We start from the raw sequence: 11496 nt of genomic DNA, 5'->3' as shown, positions 1-11496 counted from the left end.
CTTAAATATTTAGGTACTATAGGTATTTTTCTGTTTCTTAAGGGCTCACAATAAAACAAAAATGTAAGAATTAAAAGTGGGATTTGAATCCAGGTCCCATGGTTTAAAGTCCACTGCACTAATCAGTAGGTTACTTCTCAGATCTGCATTCTGCTCTGTTCAGAATTCCAATAATACCTGAAATTGTCACAGGGCCTGGTAGTCCAGTTCCTCTTTTAAGGGTAGAGGCAAGGGGACAGCAGTGACTTGGGGATTAAGAAGGTGTCATGCCTTAATCTTTTCGGTGGCCACAGGTCACCTTGTTTGGGTTCATAGACAAAACCGCGGAAGACAAAGGCGCGTGCCGACAACTGAGTGCAAGATGGAGGCGCGCCCCGAAGAAAATGACAGTTTTTAGGGGCTCCGATGGGGGGTTTTGTTGGGGAGCCCCCCCCCCCCACTTTACTTAATACAGATCGCGGCGGCGTTGTGGGTGGTTTGAGGGGTTGTAACCCCCCTCATTATACTGTAAACTTAACTTTTTCCCTGTTTTTAGGGAAAAAGTGAAGTTTTCAGTAAAATGTGGGGGGTTATAACCCCCCAAACCCCTACAACGCGGCGCGATCTGTATAAAGCCACGCCCCCCCCCGTCGGAGCCCCTAAAAACAGTTATTTTCTTCGGCGCGCGCCTTTGTCTTCCGTGGTTTTGACCTGACACCCCTTGTTTGTACCCTGGATGTGACTGAAACAGGTTTAAGTTAGACCATTCTTCTTCTTAGACTTGGATGTTTCTTCATGTTCAGTTATCTTTGTTGGATGTCCTGATTTTGGGCCCTCCCTAGTCCTGTCCAAAACATGCTCACTACGCTCCCTCTTCCTATTTGAAAATACTGCGGTAGTGGATATCCCTTATATGCCTTCATTTGGGCATTTTTGAGACATCCATATGCTTTGAAAATAAGTTCTATAAGCACACTTTTTTTATATAAGCATTCATAGCTATGAGGAGATGCTGGAAAGTTCTCAGCCCAACCAAGAAGAGAATGTTGTGGATATGGTTCAATCATTGATCTGAAACAATGTCAAAACATAGAATTTCATTTCTGCAAATTAGCACTTAATGAAATAGGATAACACTCTTTTCAGCTACAGTGGCAAAATGTTCAGAATTTAGGAAGTTGGTTGGTTGGGCTGAGAACTTTTCAGCACCCCCTCATATAGCATTTTCTCTTTATTGGGATAAAAATGCTAATGGGTTAATTTGTGTTAACTGTGTAAATTAGCAATAGGCTTTTGTAAAAAGCTCTTTCTGTCTTATAAATGATCATAGGCAAACTCTCCTATCATGCATGGCCCACTGAAGCACAGATTATTTTTTAAGTGTCTCATTTTTTAATTCTTTTAACATTTAATGCTGATGATTTAATTGCACACAGCTGAAGCTGCTAAATGAGCACTGAAATGAATTTAGAGTCTGAGTATAGTTGCCACCTATAAAAGTTTGTCATTCATTAGAGTCACATTGTAAACTAAGGAAAATGCTCAGATGACAAAAGTAGTTTCACTGAACAGCATTTAGATTTAGGCTTGGAATCTTGAACTGGCACCAATTTTCTAGGCACCGGTAGGCACCCATACCTCTGTTAAAAATGCCATCCAAATGGCGTTTTTAACCGAGATTTGAGGCACATACCAGTGCCTAGAAAATTGGCGCCAGGATCGTATCTACATAAGCGCCAGACAGCAAAGTAGGCATGATCAACACCAAACATGGCATTAGGTGGCCTAAAGCACCTACATAAGTGCAATTCATGCAAACAAAGGCGCTGGAAATGTAGTCTCGGAAAACTCTGGCCCAAATTTCCGGCGCCTATCTTTCACTTTGGCACGACTCCAAAATTGGCGCTGATGTGTGATTGACACGCGATCAATGGCCGTTTTTAAGGTAGCCACCGATATCAGCACTGGTTCGAGAATCCGGGCCTTAATGTCATTCTGTATGTTTAAATTTGGAGTAGTATGTGACAGTTAGAATAAATACACTAAAATAAAATTATTTTCTTTGTCAATAAGCAGGATTGAAGCAGGTAGACAAGTAGGTAACTGCATCAGTATGGAACATTTCTCCCAGAATTTAGAATTAGTTTAAATTTGTGAGCCTACACAGCCCTTCCTGTGCACACCTTGGTTTTGTATTTTCTGTTCTGTTGATTGGATGTTAAATTGAAGCACTTCCAATAATTTTATTGCAGATGTTTTTCTCTTTGTTCTATCAATACTGTGTTCTTCTTTTCTTTTTAAATTTTGTATTTGTAGTTTCTTAATAAAGTATATTTTTATTCCCATTTTGATGATATGGGACCATGGTACAGACAAAACTACAGACAGGTACATGGTACAGACAGGTTTTAAACCCTGCTTGACCTGTGAAAGGAGAATCTTTAATAATTACACCTTCAGATTGAATATAATTTTTAGGGCTTAGTTGTTATAATGAAGCTAAACATCTTAATGGATGTCTCCAAAGGCCAGGAGAAGTTGACTGCTTCCATGAGCATTATGAGGCAGAGGAGAAGCTCCTGAAAATGAAGGAGAAATCTTTAGCTGGGAAGTTGGCTGTCTATGCAGTCTAGAAGGTCTTTCACTTGACATTGTCTCCATTTCCTTGTGGTATAGCTTGCAAAGTCAACATCATGGGGAAAAAAAGGGAGGGCTTGACATGCTTCTTGGGAGAATGCATAGGTCTCAGCTGAGATCTTTTGACTGAAAGAGGCATTAAGTGAAAACAATTACAGCACTTACCTTGAAAAAATCCCAATGGAGCACACTTGTTTCACCAACGGCTTCTTCAGGGGAATTGTCAATTGTGCCAATGCTAGCATTTTTCTGTGAAAATAAACATAAATTGTCAGTACAAAACAGAAAAACGCTGGCATTGACACAATTATTGATACATAGCCTTCTATTCCCCTGAAGAAGCCCTTGGTGAAACAGGTGCGCTCCATTGGGATTTTTTTCAAGATAAGTGCTGTAATTTTGTTTTCACTTAAATGTCGTTGAATTATTTTGGAGGTTTTTGACCTATGATTATATTGAGTTGGTGAGTTGAAGCACTGCCAAGAGATTTTCTAATTCAGCAGTCTGTTCCACTCAATGAGGTGTTTTTTCCTCCATTTCATAATTTGATATCTTTTTAAAAAATTTTATTTATCCAATTTCAAATTATATTACAAGAATTAACTCTTGCACCAGTAAAGCAGCAGGAAACAAATAAAAGAATCATAGTACAGTATTAAAGAAGAAAACAAAATTTTAACCTCCTTAGACCACTATCTCAGGAGGAGAAATTCCAGAAAAGTGAAGAGAAACTTAATTTTTATGTAATAAGTCAAGATTTGGCTTTACAGCTTTTGACTCCTTTTATATTCTAAGTGCTGTTCTTGAAAAATTAACTAAATGTTCCCTATTGCCAGTTTCTTCAGGTCTAAAAAAGCTCGCAACTGTTCAGGTGAATAGAATACATATTTAACCCCCAGATATTTGACCAGACATTTGCAGGGGTAGGCCAAAAGAAATGTACCACCCAAAGTTACTGTTTTCAGTTCTCATTGCAAGAAATAATATTCTATGCTCCTGTGTTTGTATGGTTATATCTGAGTACATATATACTTTTTTCCATAGAACATTTGTGAAGTATGAAAGTACTGTATAATCAAAACATAGCATTAACATTTTGTTCAAAAACTAGAGAGACAACGTAGCTCTTTCTGAAGACTCAAATACTTTTATCTCAAGCAAATCTGTAACATTTAAAGTTCCATCAGCATTTAGATTAGCTGGTTCCATCTCTGGGTTCAATCCTACCTCTTTTTTTAATGATAAGTAATAAAGTCGATTTATAGGTAGTATACATTCAGGGGAAAATTTCAATACCTCAATAAGATACTATTTAAATATTTTAGCAGGAATCACTGCCAATAATCTAGGAAAATTGAAGAAATGTATATTCAAATGGCGATTAAAGTTCTCGAATTGATCAACCTTTCTCGGGTCTCTGCCCTTTGAACAGGGGTTTCACCTGCTGACATCTTTCAGCAGGACTCCCCAAGCAGAGCCGTGACTGGAGCTGGGCGCAATGGTGGTACAACAGGGGGGGGATAAAGATGTCTAAAAATACAAAAAAAACCACACTACGGTATACAGAGTATGAGGAGAGAGAGGCAGAGGGTCTCAGAAACTGGCTTGGAATTAGGTAAATAAACCTTAGTCCAAAACTGACTGGTTCCGAGTTTCCATCATCGACCCTCTAAGCCAATGTTCTTCAACCTTTTGACACCTGTGGACCGGCAGAAATAAAAGAATTATTTTGGGGACCGGCACCAGTTCGTGGACCAGCAGTTGAAGAACACTGGGCTAAGTCATAGAAACATAGAAATAGACGGCAGATAAGGGCCCACGGCCCATCTAGTCTGCCCACCTTAATGTCCCTCCCCTACCTTTGCCCTGTGAATAGATCCCATGTGCCGATCCCATTTGGCCTTAAAATAAGGCACGCTGCTGGCCTCAATCACCTGTAGTGGAAGACTATTCCAGCGATCAACCATTCTTTCAGTGAAAAAGAATTTCCTGGTATCACCTCGTAGTTTCCCGCCCCTGATTTTCAACGGATGCCCTCTTGTTGTCATGGGACCTCTGAAAAAGAAGATATCTTCCTCCGCCTCGATGCGGCCCGTAAGATACTTGAACATCTCGATCATGTCCGCCCTCTCCCTGCGCTCCTCGAGTGAGTATAGCTGTAATTTGTCAAGCCGTTTTTCGTATGGTAGATCCTTGAGTCCCGAGACCATCTGGGTGGCCATTCTTTGCACCGACTCCAGTCTCAGCACATCCTTGCGATAATGCGGCCTCCAGAATTGCACACAGTATTCCAGGTGGGGCCTCACCATGGATCTATACAATGGCATAATGACTTCCGCCTTACGACTGACGAAACCCCTTCGTATGCAGCCCATGATTTGTCTTGCCTTGGACGAAGCCTGCTCCACTTGATTGAAGTCCTGGGCTAAACCCCGCCCATCTCTGCCCCAGACCCCTCCCCATAACAGTACTAATTGTAACACCATTTTTTCCATTCATTTTTCATATACACACACACAATGTAATCTTATTAACAATACATAATGGTTAACCACAAAATTAAACTATGCAAAGCATACTATATGTTTCTCAACATTCATTCCTACCAGAACACCTGGCCTTAGTCACACATGCAGAATACAGATAACCCCTATGCAAATATGGGACCAAAAACTAAAAGTACTAATATATATAAACAAACCCTAGGATGCAAGACTCTGCAACCCCCAGAGAAATAGAAATAAATGCATTTCATCCTGAATAGTGCAAAATATAGACAGCAGATGAAATTCTCAAAATTGACACAATTCAATCTGTAAATTCAAAAATAAAATCATTCCCCCTACCTTTGTTGTCTCCCTCCCTCCATGCTGTGCCTTACCTTCCGGCCTGCTCCTGCCTGATCTTTTTATGCCGTCCCCAGTGTTATCTTTGGGCCTGCTTCCTCTTCCTCACAGATGCAGTGCACAAAGGCGCGGGCAGCGGCTCCTCACGTGTCCCATGCCTCATCCGGAAGCCTTCCCTCTGATGTTGCGACGTCGGAGAGAAGGCTTCCGGTTCAGGCGCAGGACGCGTATAGGAGCTGCTGTCCGCGGCTTTGTGCACTGCGGTAGTGAGGAAGAGGGAGCTGGGCCGAAGATAATGCCACATCAATCACACCGTGGACTGGCAGCTGAAGAACACTGTCTTGGACCCGATGCATGTGCTGGCTCTGTGGACTGGCAGGAAATTTCTGCGGACCGGCACTGGTCCATGGACTGGTGGTTGAAGAACACTGGTTTAGAGGGTTGATAATAGAAACTCAGAACCAGTCAGTCTTGGTCTAAGGTTTATTTACCCAATTCCAAGCCGGTTTCTGAGACCCTCTGCCTCTCTCTACTCATACTCTGTATACCCTATTGTGTGTGTGTGGGGGGGGGGGGGTTGTATTTTTGTATTGGTTCCTGATAATCCCACACACCATCATTTGTTTGACTCAGTTGTCTACTGGGATAAAGATGGCTCCAAGGCTAATTCCTCCACCTCTCCTCCAGCTGAGGGCAACACTGTCCTCACTTCAATAACTCCATGGGATTCATGGTGGCCATGAACTCCTGGATTGACCACTGCATCGGGGAGGAAGTTTTCAGGGCCGAGGAATCCACTCGAACTATCCCCTTCCATTTAGTATGCTGCATCTCAGTATAGAGGTAAACTTTTCTATTTCTTTCAGGACGATTCAGGAGTGCAAGCATCTTGCTACCGCCATCTTGATTCCTCCCCCTCAATATTATCAATATATATAGTTGAATAATTTGGTCTGGTTCCACTTGGTGGTGTATATTCATAATATATTTTTAAGTAGAACTTATTTTCCTAATCATTTGGATTTTGGTATAATTGCTACACTCCTACCACAGACAACATACCAATGACTGTCTCTTGCTTGTCATTTACAGCTCAAAACAGCCCATCAAGCTCAGCCACAAACAGTCCAACTCAGATTATTGTACTTCAAGTATTTTTCTTGTCTCCATTATGACTGCAAGCCTCTGTACTTTTGTCTCTTATTTTGGTGCGGTGCTTCTGCTTTGGAAATTTCAAGATCCTTAATTGGTACTAGGAAGTCACTAACCTCAATTCCAGTTTTGGTTACCATGGCAAATGAATTTTCTGCTGCATATTCCTACTTAATTTTGCAGAAAATGTTAAAAGACTTTGCCAAGGGGTATCGAAGAAGTCACTAGATCACCAGGGTCTTTAGAAAGTAGGCCCTGGGAGGGTCTACAGGGATGGGTAGGGGAAGGGCGGGTGGAGGTGGCAGGAGAACGAGTCTTAGGGGTTGGGATACAGCAGGAGACCGGTTGGGGGGGGGGTTTCCAGTTGAAACGAAGCTGCAGATTTTGGACACAAATTCAGTTTCTTGTAAAACCAAAACCACTTGTTTTGATTGGCTTGTACAGTTTATGCAAGTCGAAAACACAAATAGAGCTTCTAAAAGGAGTGCCATAATGTATTTACTCTTGTGTATCGGAAATGTGTTAATGATTCTTTTGAACAAACTCATTTTTCCCTAAAACAGTTTTTGTAAGTCAGTAAGCAGAAGCTGTTCCAGGCAAGAAAATATTTTAACTTCAAAGCCTTTGCACAAATCTCTAGTGTATTCTGTTTTCTCTTTCTTGTTTTGATGGCAAAGTGGTCAAGTCTGTAATAAAACAGAATTCTGTTACGTCCCCTCTAGAGCCAATACGATAGGTGTTTTATCTTAACCCATGAACCAGGTCTTCCAGAAAACCACACACTTTTTTCTTCTGCTCTTCCCACTTGGCTGGGGAACACCAAGCCTCCTACAGTTTTTATTTCTGCAAGTGAACCATGCAAAAACCTTTCTGCTCTGCTTGCTTTCCTTTTTTTTTCATCTTAAGTTCATTTTTGTTGGTGGCTTGGGTATTGTGAAACCCCTTTTGGAGGGGTTCTCTGCCTGTGAAAGGAAACAGTTTCTGCAGAGCCAGACTGCAACTTCACAGGGTAAGTTTGGGTAGACATGTGGAGCCAGCTTGCTGTGTGCCATCTCAAAGTTTGGGGGTCCATTCCCCTGAAAGCAAGCTTGCCTTCTGACCTTGTCAGAGGCTTAAGTGCAGTCTGTTTGTGCCTGTAATAAGAGCCCTTGGGGTATCGGGCTACAGGCTGCATTTTCCTGTCCATGGTTGCGTGGCGAGGTTCTCAAGGGGTGGAGGTTTCAGTCGGTGTCCATCCAACTGGCAGCCTGAAGATTGGTCCATTTGGAGAAAATTTGAGGCAGAAATTCCTTTCCCTCCACTTCAGCTGCAGTGAAAAAAGCTGACAGGCATGGCATTTCAGTGACTGAGTACAGTTCCATTATATTCTATGGGAATATTGAGGGAGGTTTAAAAACAGTGTTTATAGCAGTTTCTGGGGGTTAGGGTTCAGATATTCCCAGGGTTTCAGGCACCGCTACATCTACTCCAGTCCAAGAAATCCCAATGGCATCAGAAGTACCATAGTGCCTCCTCTCATTGGAGGCAAGTTGTCTGTGTTTTACCAGGAATGGGAGTGGATTTTCTCAGACCAATGGATGCTGGTCATACAGAAGGGATTTGTTTATGGATTCTCTGGCCAGAAAGCTGGAGAAAGGAGTCCAGGCTGCTCTACAGCGTCTCCTGGAAATCCGAGCTGTAGAGTCGGTTCCCGAAAACAAATTGGGCTCTGGCAGATACTATTTATGCTTCCTCGTGCCAGAGTCAGGCTCCGAGGACTGGAGACCCATCTTGGATCTCAAAGTTGGTTAATGCCTTTCTGTGAATTCCACACTTTCAATGCAGACAGTGCATTCAGTCATCGGAGCAATGCCTCTGGGGGACTTTTTTTCATCTCTGGGTCCGACAGGCTTTTCTTCATATCTCAGATTTCATGCTCTCCAGCAGCATTTCTAGTTTGAAGCACTCCCCTTTGGGCTGGTGACAGCCCCCATACTTTCACCAAAATAATTGTGATAGTGGCAGCTCATCTCTGCAGCATAGGGGCCCAAGTTCATCCCTATCTGGACAACTGCTGCTCAGAGCTCCGTCTAGACTGGAGTGTGAGTAAGCAGTGGAGTCAGTAGTGTGTCTTATACAGTGCTTGGGCTGGTTGTCAATTTCAAGAAGAACCAACTAACGCATTCTCAGATGTTGGAATATCTGGGAATTCGGTTGAATAAGATCCAAGGATGTGTTTTTCTTTCCGAGCCGCGTAAACAGAAGCTCCAGACACAGATCTTGGATCTTTTAGCGCTCCTGAGCCCCCTCAGCTTGGCATCACCTTCAAGTACTGGGATCCATAGTGGCCCCCCTGAAGGTTGTGCCCTGGGCCAGGGTGCACATGTGGCCTTCATGGGAATCCCTCCTGTCTTGGTGGTCTCCTCAGCGTCATCTACTTCAAATGCCCCTTCCCTGGGTGAAGCCAGCATGGAGCATCCTCTGCTGGTGGATACAGGGAACAGCTCTAATACATGGCATGCCTGCTCGAGTTACGGAATGGATTTCTTGCATGACCAATGCCAGTCTTTCCAGCTGGGGTGCTCATTGCAGGGTCTACTCCATCTAGGGCCAGCGGAGTCACCATCAAAAGGGTTGGTCGATCAACTGTCTAGAGCTTTGAGCCATACATTTGGTGTTATGATCTCTTCAAAACTCCCTGGAAGGAAAATGGTACAGGTGTTTTCTAACAATGCCACAGTGATGGTGGTTTTCTATAAGACCTGGTTCGTGGGTTGAGATAAAACACCTATCATATTGACTCCGGGACTAACAGAAAGAAGATTACCAAAGGAAAGAACCTAATCTTCCAGAAGTTTTATTTCCCAATGCTAAGGCAGGTGTTACTATATAAAGAAGGGTTTCTCTGAGCTCAGGCATGATATAGTCCTCACAAGTAGATGATGTCAGCCAGCAGAGCCTGGACTGGAGAAATTAAGCAAAGTTTTGAGCTTCCTAGAATAATGAACAATGGGTTTGTGTGAATTCCTAGATCTGCACCATCACGATGGCCATTTTGGAGGTTTGTTTTTTTTTTCTGCAGAGCCTCACAGCCACCATCTTACTGTGGGCCAGTAGGTAATTTTAGTTTTCTTGTACAACCCCACTCTTTCTGAATGTGCAGGTAGTCAACCCCTTCTTGCGAGATCACTTGTGGGAGGCTTCATCTGCATAGTTTTGCTCCTCCTCTCTTACCTCTGGACTGCCGTCCAATTCCCTAGTTGTCTTCCTACAAGTGAGACAGTAGGAGCTTGTCTTTTCTGCTTGTGTTTACTTTCTTAAAATTCAGTCTTTTTTCACTTTCTTGCGAGTCTTCTTTTCTGCTGCAGAGGATCCCCTTGGGGGACAGCTCTGGCTGCAGGAGACTGCAGACTCTGAGGCACAGAGTCTGCTTCCAGGTGGTTGGCTGCTTTGCAGTGTAGCCACTTAAACAACCTGCCTAAACAGTTTGGGAGCTCATGGACTGTTCCCTTGGGAGCATAGCTCACCCTAGGTTCACCCGTAAGGAAGTTTGAACACAGGCTGCGTGGCTCCGTGGTGGGTATCCTGAATCAAGACCAACTACTTTCCGCCCCTCATTTGCGTGTGTGGGCTCCAAGGGGCGAGGTCTCCGGCCAGGACGTTGGGTGAGAGGCAGTCCAGTCTCCAGGCTTGTTGGGGCAGAGGATTTCCCTGTAAGCTGTTTCAGCTTCCATCTTACAGCTCCCAGAACACAGCATAGCACATTGAGTAACAGGCTTGGCAACTTGAGTGATCGATTTAGGGGAGAGGTTCCTCCAAAATTGGATTTTGGAGGTTTGGTTGTTTAGTCCTAGGTCCCCCCACTTCAAAAATCTTAAAATTGCCATTTTTTATTTTTCTATGTGGGTTTCCCAGGCCATTTTAGCTCTAAAATCGCTCCCACAGCTGCCATCTTGGATTTCCCAATTTGATTTTAAAAGCTTTTATCTGGCTCAAATCAACTCATTTTCTAAAATCAAAAACAGGTAGGATAGATTCCTTAGAGCAGGATGTTTTGAATTCATGCCCTATTTGCAGCAGATGGCAATCGGAGGAGCATCCATGTTTCACATGGTGCGTGACATGTGAGGGGGTGGCAGCCATTACTTTGGCCTCCCCAAGTTCCTTTGGAGGTTCTGGGACCCAATCAATCTGAGGAAAATCCAAAAAGTTTAAGTTAGAGCTGGGGAGCAGCACAAGTGCACCCCCAGCGAAGCGCAGTTGCGATTTGGTGATGAAATCCCTTAAAAGTCCAAGACAGGAACTGCAGAGGCCCTCTGCCACTTAGGGGCAGGGTTTCCCCCTGAATTTATTAATATGCTGTTTCAGGCCTATCTGATTAACAAGGGCTCCATCAATCCCTACAATGGGAGATAGCATTATGGCCACAGGGCTTCAGGTCCCAGATCTGGGGGACACCTGGATCTTAGGAAATATCAGTGCATCGGGGAGGGACCTAAGGCTCTGCTTGGCCCAGACACCTGCTTTGTTACACACTGAGGAATTGGAAGGAAGTCCAGAGATAAGAGAGGAGGAGCAAAATTATGCAAATACAGCTTCCTACAAGCAATCTCGTGAGAAGGGATTGACTACCTGAGCATTCAGGTATAGAGGGTGGGTTTACAAGAAAGAAGATTAACGAGGTAAGACCTAATCTTTCTTTACTGATAAACTGCATTTTTTCTCATTGTATGCTTTGATTTTCATCCTTTTTCTTCCTTCAGAAACCATAGTTTATTCATTAAGTTTTACTGTTGCATAGCCATAACCAGCACCAGCATCTCATCAAATAGCATCAGACATAATTTTTAACAGTCATTTAATTTTGAATGCATTTTTTAAAATAATCTAGATTTAGAAGACC

The 11496-nt window shown here is 43.2% G+C and overlaps 1 protein-coding gene across 1 annotated transcript in view; it reads left to right on the top strand.

The window, feature by feature from the left end:
• CAMTA1 (calmodulin binding transcription activator 1) overlaps nt 1-11496 on the top strand; it is a 1525397-nt gene that overhangs the window by 51501 nt on the left and 1462400 nt on the right. The gene's annotated exons all lie outside the window — the stretch shown is intronic.

This window comes from Geotrypetes seraphini, chromosome 15 (genome assembly GCF_902459505.1).
Source record: "Geotrypetes seraphini chromosome 15, aGeoSer1.1, whole genome shotgun sequence".
NCBI lineage: Eukaryota > Metazoa > Chordata > Amphibia > Gymnophiona > Dermophiidae > Geotrypetes > Geotrypetes seraphini.
Note: the sequence above shows the minus strand (reverse complement) of the source record. Positions and strands in the feature narration are given on the sequence as shown.